This window comes from Malus sylvestris, chromosome 3 (assembly GCF_916048215.2).
Source record: "Malus sylvestris chromosome 3, drMalSylv7.2, whole genome shotgun sequence".
Lineage (NCBI taxonomy): Eukaryota > Viridiplantae > Streptophyta > Magnoliopsida > Rosales > Rosaceae > Malus > Malus sylvestris.
Window position 1 is genome coordinate 35,190,824 of NC_062262.1, and position 19,760 is coordinate 35,210,583.

The 19,760-nt window shown below is 39.7% G+C and overlaps 1 protein-coding gene and 1 pseudogene across 9 annotated transcripts in view; both read right to left on the reverse strand.

The window, feature by feature from the left end:
* The window catches only part of LOC126615796 (zinc finger CCCH domain-containing protein 32-like), a 37,753-nt pseudogene that overhangs the window by 14,304 nt on the left and 3,689 nt on the right, over window positions 1-19,760 (reverse strand).
* LOC126615791 (putative disease resistance protein RGA3) overlaps window positions 13,145-19,760 on the reverse strand; it is a 29,919-nt gene continuing 23,303 nt past the window's right edge. For 3 of the 9 annotated variants that reach the window (XM_050283691.1, XM_050283696.1, XM_050283695.1), the window contains 2 exons: window positions 13,358-13,494; window positions 13,145-13,276 (listed from right to left, as the gene is read on the reverse strand). The gene's annotated coding sequence lies outside the window, so the exon portion shown is untranslated. The other 6 variants (XM_050283690.1, XM_050283697.1, XM_050283692.1 and 3 more) reach the window with 5 other exon arrangements.

Below are 19,760 nucleotides of genomic sequence, written 5' to 3' on the forward strand. Positions count from 1 at the left end.
GTTCTAGCAAATAGGCGTTGGGCCATATTAGACACAGAACCTGCACACTGAACACTAAGAGCCAGAGAGTCCTTAACAGCCAACTCATCAGACCGTTTGGAAAGTAGTCTGTTATCTTTGGGAGTGAGAAGGTTCCTGGCCACCACTGCAGCGGTCATATCATTCTTCATCACAGAATCCCCAACGGTAAGATGACCAGTAGGGGATATGAAGGATGGGCGCCATATGTTGTCTGGAGAAGGCGTGGCTGTCTCTTCTCCAAGGTTCAAGTCAAAACGACGGTCGGAGGGTCCAGACATTTTCAAATGTGTTGAAGAAGGAAGAGGTCAGACAAATCAAGATCTTAGAAGTGCAAGAAATGAGCTTCTACTGGTAGAGATTCAAGTGTGCTGTGGAACTTAATGCCAGCCTCTATAAAAATCTGCACTCGACGGAGCTTCAGAAATCGAAGAGGCGTTTGCTTTCTCAAAAGCTGGGCTGCTCAGAGACCACGAGGGCCGATCTCAGAAATCGAAGAAGCACCTGCTTTTGCAGCCTCGTCAGCACCTGTCACATGCACAATCAGCTTTGCGGAAATTACGGGCAATCTGTCGAAGATTTCTGGTGAAGTAGAAAGCACGTGAATCTTACTGATCAATCACCGCTCTCCATATGCACCATCAACTCCTCGGGTACCACATATAACTTTGTCAAAGATCTCTGACAAAGTTTAGGCACGAGAATTTCGAAGTGCCAGCTACCCTACTATTACCCATAAGGGTAAAGGAACAGCACCACTGCTTGACAACTGGAAAGTCCCTATGTGTGTCGACCTCCGTGTTTTGTGGCAAGACAGGTTGGCAAGAACGACCAACCTTTACTCACATTCGAGAAAAGACTCCCAACATAATTACTTTCTCAAAAACCGGAGTAGCACCGCTTTCCGAATCTCGAGAGTCAGATCCTCGACGGGATTGCTTGTTCGAAAACCGAAGAGGCACAACTCTCAGAACTTCGAGAGCCAGATTTCCTTAGATAAAGCTTGTCTGTAATCTCCACACGTAATATCAGCTTTCCAGATACCACATACCACTTTTTCAAAGTGCTCTGACAAAATTAAAACACGTGAAGCTGGCAGCTCCCACTACATCGCTGTGACCAAGAAGGGTAAAGGAATAGCATTACTACTTGTTATTGGGAAATCCCTATATACATTGACCTCCCTCCTCAACGGACAGGCAAACCTGCAAAAATGCTCAACCCTTTCTCACATTCGAAAAGGCACCCTCAACATAACCTCTCGAAATACTCAGCTTTATTTCCCCCCGATAATACCTCAGCAAATAAGCTACACCAAGAACAAGAGTATCTCATATCATCAGGGTCGAAAGCAAGAGTATCCCATATCATGCTTTCTCCCTGTCTTTGTCTTTGTCCTTGTCCACACCTGCAGGACAAGGAGAAAGAGAGCAGTCAGTCGGAACCTGAAATCAAACCTCCAATTTGGAACTGACTGCCTGGAGCCTTTGCCTGGTTGCTTACTTAGCATTGCTCTCGAGTACTCATCCTCAACTGCTGTCAAGGTCACGAATTCCACCGGCAAATACCTCATGACAGTTGATCAAATATTGGCTCTTTACACTGAAGCTGCCAAGCGTGGATGAGTCACTATGAAGGAATGTTCTGAATGACCATTTAAATGCAAAGGTTGCACACCACTTCTGCCATGCAAAAGATTGAAGCAGAAGGTTCAACGGTGATCTGAAACAGATCACTACAGCACGACACCTTTCCATACCACATTCATTATTCCGTCAACAGCAAAAGTATCCCATATCATCAAGGTCGAACGTACTCTAGATTTGATGGACTTGTTTTGACCCTCAAATTTTTGAGTCGGCCTTATACTCTGAAGGGCACCAGAAAACCCTCCAGCACAGTTCAAGAATAAGCCTGTGGAAAGTTACTTCTTCAAAAGCAAAAGTATCTCATATCATCTCTTATCCATTTGCTTCTCCTTATCCTGGCAGTTGAATGAGAGACAAGGAGAATGAGAACAATCAACCGGAAGCCGACGTCAAACCTCTGATCCTGGGTTGCTTACTTGGAAGTTTGACTGCTTACCTTGTCTGTCACCTCTTTCGGCAGATCTCCTAGCTCGGCGACTTGGGGGACTCCTACTATAGGGTTTGTATCACACTTGACTAAGCCCGAAACTACAACTAAGCTTCAAGTGAAATTGATACATTACCTTGTGCGTCAACATCAGCTAAGTACACCATTCCCGGATGGAGGAAAGGTACTTCCAGAGAAGGGCAGATGAAGATCAGACCACACTTCGGTACTTAGAAGTTTCGTGATTACTCAAGGGATTGGATCTTGCAAGTCCCCAACCGAGGAGTTTCCCTCACTCGGGAACTTAGGGGAGCACTGTTTGTACCATACTTGACCAATCCCGAAACTACCGAGCACCGGCCAACGCTATACTGTCAAGGACCCAGAAGAGTTCCCCTCCGACCAGGAGGCCAATCACTACTCGACACGTGTCAAGATTAGAAGCCAATCAGAGCGCAGCACGTGTCAACATCAAGAACCAATCATAACATGACACATGTCAATGTGACAAAGCTACAAGTTTTTCTATAAATAGGGGTCATTCCCCCACAATATTGCCTAATGCCATTTTGTGTTAAATCATTCACAAGAACTCACTAAATTGAGAGCTTGATCCTTTGTACTTGTGTAAGCCCTTCACTACTAATAAGAACTCCTCTACTCCGTGGACGTAGCCAATCTGGGTGAACCACGTACATCCTGTGTTTGCTTCTCTGTCTCTATTCATTTACGTACTTATCCTCACTAGTGACCGAAGCAACCAAGCGAAGGTCACAAAACCTGACACTTTCTGTTGTACCAAAGTCTTCGCTGATTTTGTGCATCAACAAAATTCATCAAAAATAATATAAAACAACTTTGCATACCGGACGGAGTGGGAGACCCATCAGACTAAGGAGACAAGTTATTCTCGGTACAGTTCAATCCCAAGGATGATGATACCTACAAGATGGTCCATATTTACAGTCCCCAGTTTTCAGATAGCACGGGCATTCAAGTTCGCCAGGCCTCTCTGGGAAAACTTGTTCACTCGGGTTGCTGCTAGAAGGACCAACAGAAGAGGGTATGGAGGAATAAGGGCTTGCAAGTCCTTGTGTTGGAGAAGATAGCTGTGTTACTCCATATAAAGAAGTTGCTCCAACTGAGGGTTGAGCTCCAGGAGATGGTACAGGGCTAAGAGGTGCCTGCACCAAGTAATAACATATTACTATTAGTAATGAACTTCAATCATATATCAACATGAATATGTCTTTATCATACCGAATACGGACTCCAACCCTGAATCGGAACAACTCCAGGAGGAGGAATCAAGACAGGACCGTAAGTCCCTTGCACATATGATCCAGTTAATAGTGGAGGGCTAGCCACCCTCAAACTGGTGGATGCCCCCCCCATACTGTTCTGCCAAAGGAACAGGAGACTGCACCGACGGATAAAATTGGGGTGCAGAAGCCGGTATTGTTGTTCCAGCAGGCTGTGGATGATGGAATTTACAGGTTATGCCAATTTGCATTGCCCCGTTTTCAAATAGTAGGAGCATTCATTCTCTCCCTGTTATAAAAAAATTTAAAATTAAATTAAAAAACAACAACAACAACAACTGTGAGCCACTTGCTCCACAAATTTCACAAAAGTCTACACACACCCATATGTAGATGAGAGGGAAACAGAGAGACAGTCAGAGAGGAAATCAAACCAGTCGTAATGGGTATCCATAAATATTTAGGGGAGCTCGGTTTAAGGATCCAGCTCCATGTTTTGGATGGTGGAACTTGCAGGACGCACCAAATTTACAGGTCCCAGTCTTTAAATAATACCGCACATTAGACAAACGTATGCCACAATCACATATGAAGTTCAAAGCTCAAACAAATAAATGGACAACATAACAAAGTTGCTGAAAAGTTTCCAGATCTACATTGTCATTATCAGGCAGGAAATTCATGTTTTACAACAGATCACAAACTACTGCATACCTGACATACAGGTTCCCCCACTCTCTCTGGGTAATCCCCTGTAGCTGTTACAGCTGCCACGACCTACGTGCAGCATCAAACCGAAATCATAAACAGAAGATAACAAAATTCACAAGAAAAGACGATTTCAGTTACCAATAAAATCCAAGCAGTTGTAACTAAGACGACATTTCCCACTGCACCGAGCCCAAAACACAAATATTAGGCCTAATATTTTCATCAAATATACACTAGTTTAACTATGTCGAATAAATTCCAAAAAAAGTTCCCATTTCGTTTCCCCAGCTTTCTCAGCAAACAATCATCTAGTTTCAGGTAAAGGGACAAAAAAACTACCTGCAACAAAACACTCAAACTTACGAAAATTCAAAACAACCTATATATCCTGTTGCAGTCACCTATCACTGAAAGCTTGAGTACTACTTTACATATCAAAACCCGCAATTAAGCAGTATTGAAAAAAGCTCATTAACTGATTGCAATGCAAGTTTACAACGAACAAGAACTTACCGCAGCACAATCACAAGGATGGTTGTACCGGCACCGACCACCGTATCGACAGAACCCGGTTCACATGTAGTAGACACCGTATCGACATAGGGGCACAAAAAGGCACCAGATCTAACATTAAAAATCTAAAAATGTCTGCGGCTTCACGATAATACTTGTGTTACAAAGCGGCCAACCAAATTCAACTAATAAAACAAAAAATCTGAAGAAGAATGTGAACCAGCAGACCAAATACAGAAAGGAAACCCTAAATTAGAGTGGAAAGGCATCTCAAAGAATGAAGGCAATAGCAATTTTGTCGAAGATGAAGAAACTGACACAAAGTAAAAGTAAATATAGAGAAAGCAAAAAACTAAAACATAAAGTGAGCACTAAAAACAATGCAAGTGCTGAAGCACAAAACTCAAGCGAAAATACTGTGAGCCACTTGCTCCACAAATTTCACAAAAGTCTACACACACCCATATGTAGATGAGTTTTAAGCAGTATTGAAAAAAGCTCATAAACTGATTGCAGTGCAAGTTTACAACGAACAAGAACTTACCGCAGCACGATCACGAGGATGGTTGTACCGGCACCGACCACCGTATCCACAGAACCCGGTTCGCATGTCGTAAACACAGTTGGGCACGACGGGTCTCTCCGGGTACGATTCGCAGCTTGTCAGCCCCAATTGCCACATTTGCTCTACAATTCACCCCCAAACCAGAACAAAACCCCAATCACAACCCCGCATTACCAAACCAAACACAAAACCCTAGAAACCCCAGATCACGAAATTAGCCCAAATCGAGCTCAAACGAAGCCAAATTAAAACGCCGAGCAAGTAAAGGAGTACCTTCGAGGCCGGAGATCCGATGATGAGGATGATGGAGCCATGGTGGCCAGCAGAGACCCAACCGGATATTGAACAACAGGCATATCAACGAGAGATGAAGCTGAGAGGTTGTACCTCATTGTCTGCACTGGATGGTCAAATTTGCATGTAGATCCAAACTTGCACTGACCATTTTGCAGGCCGCAGACCAAGAGATTTGGACCATTGAAGAGAGAGTAACGCCATCTCCAACCGAGGCTGGCCAGATGGCTCGTTTTAGCCCTATCATAAAAAACCGTCTCCAATCGAGGGCTATAGGGCCAAACATAATTTATTATTTAAAAACTACAACTTAAATTCAAATCTAACGGCTAAGTGACGTCAACATGATATCAGCTAGCCGTTGGTAGCTGACATCATGCTGACGTCAGCTAGCCGTTGGATTTGAATTTTTTTTTGCTATAAATAGGGTGGATATTGGGCTATAATTCACACAACTTTAAATTCAATCTATTTCAATTCAATCTCTTGCAATTCAATCTCTTTCAATTCAAGTTTTTAAATAATAAATTATGGAGTAGGCTTTTAAGTTTTATATTGTTAAATGTTTTTAAAAATGTTGTTTAAGTTTCAGTTGTTAAATGTTTTTTTATGTTGTATAATTTGTATGTTGGTTAATGTTATTTAATGTTGTTTCATATTGTTTAATGTTGTTTCATGTTACTTAATTTAATTTAATGTTGTATAAATGGCCTAGGAAGTTATAGGAAAAAAAATAGAATTGAAAAAAAAATATGAAACAAATTTTGTAAAATAGAAGTTATAGGAAAAAAATGGAATTTAAATATGAAACAAATTTTGTAAAATAGAAGTTATATGAAAAAAAATATGAATCAAATTTTGTAAAATAGAAGTTATAGGAAAAAAAATAGAATTTAAAAAAAAATTGAAACAAATTTTGTGAAATAAAAGTTATAGGAAAAAAATGGAATTTAAAAAAAAATATGAAACAAATTTTGTAAAATAGAAGTTATAGGAAAAAAAAATAGAATTTAAAAAAAAATTGAAACAAATTTTGTAAAATAGAATTGAAAAAAAATATGAAACAAAATTTGATTCATATGAAAAGGAAAAAAAAAGGGAAAAAAAGAAGTTTAAATTCATAAAAAAAAAAAAAGTTAATACAACGGCTACTAGCTGTTATATTAAAAAAAATTCAAACTATTAGTGTCGGTTATAACCGACACTAATAGTAATTAAAAATAAAAATTTTGTTTTTGAATAACTATTACTGTCGGTTATAACCGACAGTATTAAAAAATTCTTCTTTAATGCTGTCGGTTATAACCGACAGCAATAGGAAAACATTAAAAAAAAAATAGCCAGCCTGGGGCTGGCTGGCTGGCCGAAAGCAGCCAGCCCTCCAGCCCTCTCTGATCCCGTGGGGCCCTCCCAGATTCCAGAGCCCTTTGGCCTAGCCCTCGATTGGAGACGGTTTTAGGGCTATTTTCGACCCTCTGGCCCTCTGGACCATTCGGTTAGAGATGGCCTAAGATACGAGTAGTTCAAGTTTTTAATTGACACTGAAATGTAAGGATTATAAATTAAAATTGAATTGTCCAAATCTTTTAATTGACGAACATCGAACACAAAGATAACGAGTGGATCTCAATCCCCAAATTATAGTCGTTGGTTGGTTCCATTTCCTTTCCCTTTTTGCTACTTTTGTGTTCCCACGTGGTATTTGGTTATAGTTAATTTACATTACTGGTATCACCACATTTTAATTCTACTACAACTTGAAACAAAAGCAACCCAAAGAAGGCCAAACAAAAGCACGTTAATTTTCTCCATAGAATATGACATTGTTTAACAAATTAATGAAATATACGCAATTCACTACATATATAGTATAATGCTCATAATAATCTAACATTAAAAATCTAAAAACGTCTGTTGCTTCACGATAATACTTTTGTTACAAAGCGGCTAACCAAATTTAAATAATAAAACAAAAAATGTGAAGAAGAAAACTGAACCAGCAAGACCAGATAAAGAAAAGCAACCTTACATTAGAGGGGAAAGACATCTCAAAGAATGAGGGCAATAGCAATTCTATCAACGATGAACAAACTGATAAAAAGTAACTGTAATACAGAGAAAGCAAAAATATAAAACATAAAGTGAGCACTGAGAATAATGCAAGTGCTGAAGCACAAAACTCAAACGAAGATACGTATATATCATTGCAAGGGCATACACAGCATAGATTATTTTGTTTCAGGACTGCAGCAAGGTTTTCCAGTCAAGGAACCTTCTGTCATCTTGCTCCTTTATTCTAAAGGACCTTTTGGATGGATAACCATTTCATAAGGTTTGTCACCAACCAGAGGCAAAATTGTTAGAGAACCCAATCAAGCGTTAACTTTGAAGAAGATAAGGAATACCTTGTTGTGCGGAAGCAGCATTCGACTGTAAGTGAATAGTAAAACAAAACAGAAACAAAACCAACATCAACAAGAACACCAAGATTTATACTGGTTCGGCAATGCCTACATCCAGTTTGGAGACGACGGAGTATTCCACTATAATCAATGAGAACATACAATAGTGTTTATCACTCAATTTCCCAAAGACCCAAATAACCCAAGCTCTCACACTTACAATAGGAAGAGAAAACCAAAAATACAAAGCAAGACAATTTGAGAAAATTCTTCTCTATGCCGAATGGCTTCTTGCTATTTTTCCTCTTCCTTTCTCCTATCACTTCTCAATGCTTATGGGCTGCACCTTGCTCCCCTTTTATAGCCAAAGAAAAGCTTCTCAAAGACATCAATGGCCAAAGGCCTACCATCAAGTCAAAAGAGTTGGGCACAAATTAGGCACAAATTAGGCACAAATGTTGTTTGCCTCCCATTACCACAAAGTAGCCCAAAGATTTGGACTTTGACTACATGTTTGAGTCAATAATCAACAATCTCCACCTTGACTCAAACCCTCTAAGTAGAACTCCTAATAGTCGTCTCCCAATCCCCCATGGGGCAATCAACAAATTTTACAAATGTCAATCAAGTCTAAGCAGTGCTTAAACTTGTGCAATGAAACTGGCTTTGTTAACATATCCGCAGGATTGTCAGCGGTCCCAATCTTCTGAAGAAGAATATCTCCCTCGTCAATAACCTCACGAACAAAATGGAACCTCACATCAATGTGTTTCGTACGTGCATGATGAACTTGATTTTTTGCTAAATGAATAGCACTCTGACTGTCGCAATGAACATCCACATGGTCTTGTTGAACCCCTAAGTCATCAAGCAACCCTTGAAGCCAGATGGCTTCCTTTATAGCTTCTGTCACAGCCATGTATTCTGCCTTAGTAGTCGACAAAGCAACTGTAGATTGCAGAATCGACCTTCAACTTACTGGACCTCCAGCAATAGTAAATACAAAACCAGTAGTGGACCTACGCTTGTCCAAATCACCTGCGTAATCAGAATCCACATATCCAACAACACATTGACCAGTAACTTTATCCTGCTGGAACAATAAACCAACATCCACAGTACCCAGAATATACCGTAGAATCCATTTCACAGCTTGCCAATGCCCTTTTCCTGGATTATGCATATATCTACTGACAATACTAACAGCTTGTGAAATATCAGGCCTAGTACACACCATAGCATACATCAAACTACCAACAACATTTGCATAAGGAATTTGAGCCATGTACTGACTCTCTTCAACAGTTTTAGGAGACATAGAAGCGCTAAGTTTGAAATGAGAGGCAAGAGGTGTACTAACCGGTTTTGAATTTTCATTCATCCTGAAACGTTGTAGTACCTTCTTCAAATATTGCTTCTGACACAGACTAATCTTGCCCTTCGCTCTATCTCTTTCAATTTCCATACCTAGTATCTTCCGAGCTTCTCCCAAGTCCTTCATCTCAAATTCATTACTTAGTTGAGTCTTCAACCTTTCAATCTCCACTTTGCTCTTACATGCTATAAGCATATCATCAACATATAAAAGCAGATAAATGAAGGTTCCATCTTGTAGTTTGCGAAAGTATACACAATGGTCATAGTGACTTCTTGTGTACTTTTGCCGGATCATAAATCCATTAAATCGTTTGTACCATTGTCTTGGAGACTGTTTCAAGCCATACAATGATTTTTCCAATTTGCAAACCCAATTTTCCTTTCCAGCAACCTTAAAACCTTCTGGTTGAGACATATAAATCTCTTCCTCCAAATCACCATGTAAGAACGCAGTCTTGACATCAAGTTGGGCCAACTCAAGGTCAAACTGCACAACCAAAGCCAACAGAATACGAATAGAAGAATGTTTTACTACAAGAGAAAATACCTCATTGTAGTCAATGCCTTCCTTCTGAGCGTAGCCTTTAGCTACCAATCTGGCTTTGAATCTTACATTGTCTTTTCCCAAAGATTCCATCTTTTTGGCATACACCCATTTACAACCAATTGCTTTCTTCCCCTTTGGTAACTGAACCAGATTCCAAGTCTCATTTTTATGAAGAGATTTCATCTCCTCATCCATAGATTTCTTCCACAACTCGCACTCTGAACTCATGATAGCTTCTTTGTAGGCGGATGGAATATCATCTTCAATAACAGGAAGTGCATATGCCACAATATCAGTAAATCGAGCAGGCTTTCGAATTTCCCTTCTCGATCTTATGGTTGCAATATAGTCTTGTTGCTGTGGAGGCTCTTGGGTAAGTGCTTCCTCTTCATCATCCTCGTCCTCATCATCAGAATTAACTGTAGGACTAGTGGTTGTAACATCATACCTTACTGGAACAACTGGAGTCTTCAGTAACTCCACCTGCTTTGAGCTACTCATGGTCTCGGTCGCTTCAGTTTCACCTTCATGCTTGTTCTGATTAACCATAGCAGCCTCATCAAAAGTCACATCTCTGCTTACAACAAATTTCTTCTCATATGGACACCAGAGTCGGTATCCCTTCACGCCAGTGCTAAAGCCCATAAATAGAGCTTTCTTTGCTCTTGGATCCAACTTGCTTTCTCTGACATAATAGTAAGCAGAACAACCAAATATGTGTAAAAACTTGTAATCAGTACAAGGTTTACCAGACCATACCTCCATGGGCGTTTTGCCCTCGTTCGCAGCCGCTGGCAATCGATTAATGAGATGGCTTGCATAAGTGAGTGCCTCAGCCCAAAATGCCTTGCCTAATCCAGCATTAGACAACATACACCGAACTTTCTCAAGCAAAGTACGGTTCATGCGCTCCGCTACCCCATTCTGTTGCGGTGTCTCCCTAACCGTGAAGTGCCTCACAATACCCTCATCTTGACAAACTTTCAAGAAAGGATCAGACTTATATTCACCCCCATTGTCTGATCTGAGAGTCTTGATCTTTCGACCGCTTTGCGTTTCAATCATCTTTTTTCACTTCAGGAATATCTTCAAGACTTCATCTTTACGCTTCATGGTGTACACCAATATTCTTCTAGAGAAGTCATCAACAAAGGAGACAAAATAATAGCTACCTCCCCAAGATGCATTCTTGGAAGGTCCCCAAACATCAGTGTGAACATAATCAAGAATGCCTTTAGTGTGGTGAATAGCAGTGCCAAATTTTGCTCTAGTTTGCTTACCCAACACACAATGCTCACAGAATTCCAATTTGCATGCCTTTGCACCTTTCAATAAGCCTTGCTTCACTAATCCTTGCAACGCTTTTTCACCAGCATGCCCAAGACGCATATGCCATAACCTCGTGGTGTCTGTGCTATCTGCGTCGGCAGCTTCGGTGACAGCTGCTCCACCAATAACTGTACTCCCCTGCAAGAAATACAAGTTATTTCGTCTTGTACCTTTCATCACCACCAGTGCCCCGTACACAGCTTTAAGAACTCCACCCTCCATGGTGATCTTGAGACCCTTGGATTCCAATGCACCCAGTGAGATAAGATTTTTCTTCATATCCGGTACATACCGAACATCACTTAATTCTCTGACTGTTCCATCATGCATCTTCAAACAGATTTTGCCTATCCCTTGTGTTTTGCAGGCATTATTATTACCCATCAAAACAACTCCACCATCCAGCTCCTCGAAATTAGAAAACCATTCCCGAATGGGACACATATGATAGGTGCAACCTGAATCCAAAATCCACTCATTTGAGTGACCATCAGTATATGAACTAGCCAAAGCAAACTCGAAATCATCATCATCTCCAGATTTTGCAATATTTGCTTCAGAACCCGCTTTCTCCTTCTCTTTGTTCTTCAATTTGGGGCAGTCTTTCTTCCAATGACCCTTTTGGCGACAAAAAGCACATTCATCTTTAGCAGGAAACTTCCCTCGTGACTTTGAACGAGATTTTCCCCGCTTCCCAGATTTTCTTTCCTCTGTTCGACCCCTTGCAACAAATGCCTCGGTTTGTGAATTGTAAGTCTTCAGTTCCTTCTTACGACACTCATGATTCACCAATGCCGCAGACACCTCATCAAGTTTCACCTCGGATTTTCCATACAACAGAGTAGTTGTCAAATGATCATAATCATCAGGCAATGAATTTAACAAACATAGTGCCTTGTCCTCGTCAGGAATTTTCACATCAAGGTTTGCTAAATCAGCAAGTATTTTATTATAATCATTGAGGTGTTCGTGCATAGAGATACCTGGACGATACTGAAATCGGAAGAGTCGCTTCTTCAAGAAGAGACGATTTTCTGCGCTCTTGGTCATATACTTCTCCAATTTCGTCCATAACTCCTTAGCAGAAGTTTCCTTCATATACGGGTATTTCAACTCCTTATCAAGGAACAATCGAATAGCAGCACAAGCATGAAGATTAATTCGCATCCACTGCTTGTCATCAATATCTTCTGGTTTATCTTCCAGAACCATATCCAACTCTTGTTGATACAACACATCCATAACTTCACATTGCCACATACCAAAATTATTAGAGCCATTGAATTTATCAACCTTTAACCTTGTAGTAGTGGTTGGATGTCTATTGGATGAAGACGATGCTAACCCCTTCTTTACAGATTCATCTTTATCTCCAGCCATCTACTCGACACTATTCACAAATACGGCACTGTTCACAGGTACAATACTGTTCACAGATACTGTAGCAGTTCACTGTTCACGGAACTGTAGCGCCAACACTATTCACGAAACTGGGCTCTGGTACCACTTGTTATGCGGAAGCGGCATTCGACTGTAAGTGAATAGTAAAACAAAACAGAAACAAAACCAACATCAACAAGAACACCAAGATTTATACTGGTTCGGCAATGCCTACATCCAGTTTGGAGACGACGGAGTATTCCACTATAATCAATGAGAACATACAATAGTGTTTATCACTCAATTTCCCAAAGACCCAAATAACCCAAGCTCTCACACTTACAATAGGAAGAGAAAACCAAAAATACAAAGCAAGACAATTTGAGAAAATTCTTCTCTATGCCGAATGGCTTCTTGCTATTTTTCCTCTTCCTTTCTCCTATCACTTCTCAATGCTTATGGGCTGCACCTTGCTCCCCTTTTATAGCCAAAGAAAAGCTTATCAAAGACATCAATGGCCAAAGGCCTACCATCAAGTCAAAAGAGTTAGGCACAAATTAGGCACAAATTAGGCACAAATGTTGTTTGCCTCCCATTACCACAAAGTAGCCCAAAGATTTGGACTTTGACTACATGTTTGAGTCAATAATCAACATACCTGACCAACATATATGTTGACCATTCTAAGTGCAAATTTAGAAGTGATAAGCTCAAAGTATGATATTGGACGGAAAAGAGCGGCAGTTTCAACCAGTTCTGCTATATCCCGCTGGGTGAGAGCAGCTAAAGACATGATTGTTCCCTAATAACATGAATAAATTGAGTAAACACCAAAAGTAGCAGCAAGGGAAGGAGATGTGAAGTAGACGAAGAGGTGTAAAACCTGTGAATGTCCAACAGCAAAGACTTTGGAGCGTGTTGTCGAATATATGCAGCGCATCATTTCTGTCTCTTCTGATAAAGATGTGTGTCCATGACTCCTTCGTGTTCCACGCACATTCCCTACGCATGCCTCGAAACCTGCATCTGCAAGGACAAATCTCAGCGATTCTTCTCAAGAATTTAAGAACCATGCATCACTTTACCCAATAGTTAGTTTCAAGAAAAGAAAATTCAACAGAACCTCAAAACTTCAGATCAGGGAGCACCATATAGTGAGCTATATATTCAAATTCTGAAACAATCGACTTAGTGGTATGTTGAAAAAAATCGGAAGGAGCTATAAAAGTAAGGCTTTTCACTAATCAGGTGTCAAGAGATTCAATATTTTACTCACAGATCAGTTATGGGGAAACACTCCCCACCAAAGCAATCTCATTACTCCTTCGCATCTCAAACCAAACAGAAATTGCACTAAACAAACACGACTTCTATTAGTCCTTCACATTCCAAACCCAGTTAAGTAGCCATCTTTCGTCTGAATCTGGAAAACAAGAAGCAGTGAATTTAATTAAACATATAAATGGGCAATTTTTAGTGAAGTATTAATTAGTATAGTACTCACTGTGTTCTCGAAGCAAGAGTGCATTTGATCCGCTGCAGATTTTAAGATGTCCTCACATGCTTCCATGCAACACTGAGAGTCTGAGACATTTGATCTGCTGTTGAAGCTCAACAACGAACATTGTGTATAAAATACGCAACCATCCTACTACACAGTTCAAAACTCAATTTAGAGCTCTTTCTAGTGAGATATTAAAGGAAGAAACAAGGTACAGAACAAGCACACTAAATAACAATGCAAGCAAACCAACAAAGAAAAATATGAAGAGGGACCTTGCATGGGCGGCTACTTCCCATATTGTCAGTTACTTTTATGGTGCAAAACTCAAACCAGTCCTTCATTTATCGCATCTGCAGAAATGAGGCACAAGTATACACAAAAGCTGTATGGTTATTCCCTTCCTTCATCCCATCTGTTTCTTCTTTGAATCAGTACTGCATATCCATGAAAGTAAATTAAGATGCAAAACCTGAACCAGAAAATTTTGAAAGCCTTATTATGTAGTTTGGAAATTGCCAAGAACTGACACGGTTATGCAACATAATAATTGAATTGAAGAAGTCCGTACAAATTGTCATCTGGCCGGTTGCTTGGTAGCTTCAATTCCATCTAAACTCCTAAACCGTCTTTGGTTTCAGTATCTGAAAAAGACAAGTAGGGAAATTAAAGAGAAATTAAAAAAAAAAATTGAAGTAAACACCGTGGGTGGCTCGGTGGTTGGGGACGAATTCCAAATTCGTATTTTATAAGGCCCGTCTTTGTTCGATTTCTGGAACTGGTGAACCACAAGATGTTGGTTCCATTTGAAAAAAAAAAAAAAAAAAATGAAGTTAGTGGGCAAGGATTGCATACCGCTTTGATGTGGAATCAGTGTTGCTCAACGAGAAAGCAACAGTGTGGACAAATTTTTTGACCATATGGTATGTCATCTGAAAAGAAAAATAAAATGCTGGTGATGAACAAAGAATGAAGAATAAAATTAAGAAACGAGATTGACATTTGAATATTTCAGAGCTTATACTGAATTTGGCAAGTGCAAATTGAAATAAGTTAGAAAACACACCTTAATAAATAGAAATGGATGGGATGTGAGCAATCTTAGGCCAGTCCTCCCCTGTTTCCTTCTCGCATCTTTCGCTTAACATGGGGCAACTCCAAATTTCCAATCTATTTAAGTTTGGGAGTCCACGAATCCCTTCTAGCAGTGATGCCAAATTAGAGCAAAGTCGAATTGCAAGGTGCTGCAGTGACGTGAGATTGCTTATTTCTTCCGGTAGTGATACCAAATTTGGGAAAGATTCAATCGTAAGCGATTGGAGTGATGGGAGGTTGACGACCACTTCTGGCGGTAATGTCAGATCAGAGTATTCTCCAATTGTAAGCTTCTGAAGTGATGTAAGATTGGCGATCCCTTCTGACATTGATGTCAAATTGGAGCAATTTATAACTGTAAGCTCCCGAAAGGATGCGAGGTTGCCCATCCCATGATATGGTAGTAATGCCAAATTTGGGCAATCGTCAATTTTAATGAGTGACAAACGTGTTAATTTGGAGAGATGAGGGGGAGAAGAAGAGGCAGAGACATCAACACCAACATCGTGTGTAATAACAGATTTTCCACATTTGAGCTGCACCCTTCGAGATCTATTCTCTCCACATTTGGATACAGAGGCATGGAAGATAGATTAGGACATTTTCTGATAGTCAATTGAGAAAGAGAGGGAAAAGAAGGCAACGACAGATTTTCCGTTGATGAAGAAGAAGAAGCATTGTTATGAGTGTGCGCCCTCCACCATCCCTTCAGAACAGGGCAATTTTCTACCCAGAGGAACTCCAGGGACGTCATCATCTCATCACTCATACTATTACTGCTGCTGGTATTGTCTGATATGTACTCCAACTTCTCAAGCCCTCCAAGGTGAAGAGTCTTAAGGGATGGGAAATGATCCAAGGGTGGAAGATGTTGGCATCTATGACACCCCCACAATCTGAGATCAACAAGATTTATGAGAGAAGAAAACCAACTCGCAAACCTCACACCACCATAACCAAACACGGACAACTTCTTTATATTTGAATGGGGTTGCAATACTTCCATTGACATTATAACATCCTTCTCATCAATTGCGTTTACATCTTCTCCACGTGTCCACCCTAAATACAACGAATGGAGATGCTGTTTCTCCTTGAGAGGTGTACCAACATTTGATTCTGACATCACATCTTTCTCGTGCCTCAAGTTTATAATTACTAACTCTCCCCTTAATTCCTTAAGCCTTCCCAGTTCACCAAGACCCGCAGCACTGTCCCTCAACAAAGAATTGTTTTCGCTGAAAACAAATGTATTCAACGTACGAAGACCATTCAGCTCCCCCAATCCATGTGGCATTCGAGTCAATCTATAACAGCCTTCCAAGATGAGATGCCTTAAGTTGATCATTTTTTTTATGTCTCTAGGCAATTCCACAAGACTTTCACACCAACTGAGATCTAGTGTTTCCAAATTCGAAAGTCCAACTATCCAATCTGGAAGTCTCTTGATGAGATTACGACTAAGATCAAGATATCTCAAATGTTCCACTTTTTTAAGACAATTTGGTAATTTTGTAATTCTCAAGTTCTTGAGACTCAACATACGCAATGACTTTAAATTTGAAATAATTGTAGCACAAAATGAATTATCTACTGAAAAACTTATATACTCTTGGCAAGGAAGAAGAAAGGTTCGTATCTTTTTTGCATTTAGCAAGGAAGTTGGCACTTCCCATTCCAACGGATCAACATGAAAATTGAAAGATACATGATGAAGTTTTTCATGAAATTTCTTTCGGTTTAGATCAACTACGATGCTTCCGACCCCCGACACTGAGACTGCAAGTTCATTCATGAGATCGTGCATTTTACAACTTCTTATTATACCAAACTCATCTTTTTCTTCTTGAAAAAACGATCTGCACAACAATTCCATAAAATATTCATACGCAACATCCTCCAGACTCTCGTTTTCACCAAATGACTTGATGAACCCTTGCGCCACCCAAAGTCTAATCAACATCGGTACAAAGATCTCATAATCAGGTGGGAACAAGCTACAGTAAGCAAAACAATGCTTCAAATGTGATGGGAGCACATCATAACTTAGTTTCAGTGTTGGTAAAATTTCAGTTTCTTCCTGATTTATTCTTGAAAGTTTATTTTCTTTGAAATTCAACCATTCTGTTTCGTGATATTTGGTGCGCAACATCCCACCTATTGTCCTTATAGCGAGTGGAACTCCTTGACATTTTCTTGCAACCTCCTTCCCAATTGCCTTAATTGTTGAATTCTCTGGCTCTTTTCCATCTTTAAAAGCCATTTCCTTAAATAAAGACCAACTTTCCTCTTGATTCAAACCCCTTAAGGTGTACGGTTTAGCTGTGTCTGATATCGTCGCAACTGTTTCACTACGAGTGGTTATTAGTATTCTACTACCTCTTCCACCCCTCATTAACAAGTACTTCAATCTAAGCCATTTCTCCCGATTCTCATTCCACACATCATCCAACACAATTAGGTATTTCTTTCCATCTACTTTTCTTCTAAGATCATTTTGCAGCTCATCCATATCAATCTTGTCAACTTTTAGTATTTTCTTAACAAGTATATCCAACTCAAATACATTAGAGATACATGACCATATTTTCAACTCAAAATGATTTTGAATCACCTCATCGTTGAATATGAGTTGGGCAAGAGCAGTTTTCCCCAATCCTCCAAATCCAACTATGGAAATGGTTGACACATTCTCAGTTGAGATGGGATCCAACAAAAGTTGAATAATTGCCTTTCTATCTTCATCTCTCCCTATAATATTTTCCTTAGGGACAAATGAGTGAGTGATCCTCTCTCTAATTATAAATCGTGTATCTTCACAATTTACTTCTAAGGGAAAGGCTCTACGAGATGCAACCTCACGAAGCCTCTTGTTAATATCTTTTATCTTATGACCCATCTTTAGCCCAAAAGCAAGTTGATTTGAGCTAGAGAAGAAGAGGCGTACCTTCTTTGACATCTTAGTATTGCCACACATCATTTGTCTCTGCTGTGCTTCAGTATTAAACTCATCCAGCAGGTCATCGGCTTCATAAACTGCATCTTCTACGCTTTCGAGCCACACTTTGACTTCATTGATGGTTTGCTTTTTCTCAGCGTCAAGAAGAACAGCTTGGAATCCGGCAACTATCTCCTGGAGCTTGTGGAGCTCATCTTGGACACCCCAAATCAATCCGATCTCTTGGAAAGCAAGGGAGCCTAGCCTTCCGATGATCCGTGCTGCAACGTTGAAGAGAACTCCTTCCGCCATTTCTTGTATTCAGGACAAGCAAAAACACAAGTGAAGTGAATTAAAGTAGTGAAAGATGCCTCCCCCTGCTCTTCTTTATACGCCCTTCTCTCATCCAACCACTCACACATCATTCCATGTATAAAATATAAACAAAGGCTGGTGAATATATTACTGCCGGGCTTAATAATTGAAAGTTGATTTTTAATGCGGAAAAGGAGGGGTTATAGGATTCCCACATCTCAGTTGTTTATTGTATATGATGATTAGTTTTCGTTAGGTATTATTTATGTTTAATTTTAAATAATAAAAGTTAATTGATTTCTAACTGCACGATACAAAATAAACAGCTGAAATATCAGAATCCTTAAAATCTCCGCGTAATAGATCCGGAGGAGATTCTTTTCCCTTTAATGCCGGGTCCTTCACGTTGTGTTGTTATTTGCTTGGCATCTTCAGTACTTATTTATTCATCGATCCTCATCCTTGCATAATTAATAATTGTATATTATTATAAAAGTGGATGACTCACATAAAGAAATATGCACAGTACATCATTTCTTGATGGCCAACAAATGTTGAAGTTTTTGTCAACCAACAAATGTTGAAGGTGTGCTGCCTACTTTCACATTTATTTGCCTTAACAAAGAAGATATAATTTCTCTATATAAAAACCTATCAACTCACAAATATGATAGTGAAGAATAGACGGAATGTATTGTTTTCATTATTTTGTAATTTCAATATGATAGATGAGAGAAACTGCTGCTGCTGATCCAAGGACATAGACATAGACTTGCCGAACCTCATAAATATTACGGCTTATTTATTTTATATTTCATTGCACACATATCCTCAATTTTACCAGGTGAGACAATTAGATCTCTAAATTCCAACGCTTCATTTCACAGCCGTCCAGTTTCGAATTGAGAGTTGACGAAAAAAAAAAAACATATAATAAACAATGCTACTATTTCGCCACCGACATTTTCATAACATTTGTCCTACTAGATCGAAAAATAGCACCGATAGTTAGACGAACGCTAAATGAAATTACCTTTAACGATACATTTGTAATCACTTGAAAGATATGAAAAGAAGATAGCGGAAATTTCAATACCGCAGCTTTATTTCGAATTTGTATTGGATTGCTGTGATATCGAATTGACACAAGCATCAACAGTGTGTGTGCGTTTCCTACTCCTGTGTGGGATAAACAGATTAGGTTGATAGACCAAACCATGGACCGAAATATGACGCCCTTTGCACAATTGACCCGTTACACATTTACTGTCGACATCGATATAAACAGCGCTGCTGGAGATAATGAACGTGCGGCTTTGGGTATTACTTTAAATCGATCGACGAAATGCGCCACCTGGTCTCGTGCTTCTGCTATTGCTCAAGGGGGATGAAGTCTGACTGGACAGTTGCACATCAGATAGTGAAACACAACCGCTC